Source organism: Phytophthora infestans, genomic scaffold, assembly GCF_000142945.1.
Source record: "Phytophthora infestans T30-4 supercont1.12 genomic scaffold, whole genome shotgun sequence".
In the NCBI taxonomy this organism is placed as follows: domain Eukaryota; phylum Oomycota; class Peronosporomycetes; order Peronosporales; family Peronosporaceae; genus Phytophthora; species Phytophthora infestans.
In genome coordinates, this window is record NW_003303747.1 from 476,146 (window position 1) to 476,410 (window position 265).

Sequence of the window (265 nt, forward strand, 5' to 3'; positions counted from 1 at the left end):
CCACGGGACTCCCCTGTTAGCAGATCCATGGATCCAACATCCTCAGATCCACAGGATCCAGTGACCAGACAGACCTTAGGTGGATCTGCAGTGACCTCACCCTTGGTAGGCTCAAACCATCGACCATGTTGGCGTTTCTCCCAGTAACCACGTGTCTCTCCTCTTTGTAGATCCAGGGTTGAAGAGACTTTGGATCTGGAAAACTCGTCCACTTGGCGCAAACTAGAGACCCTGGCAACTGACACTTCATGTAGATCACGTGTAT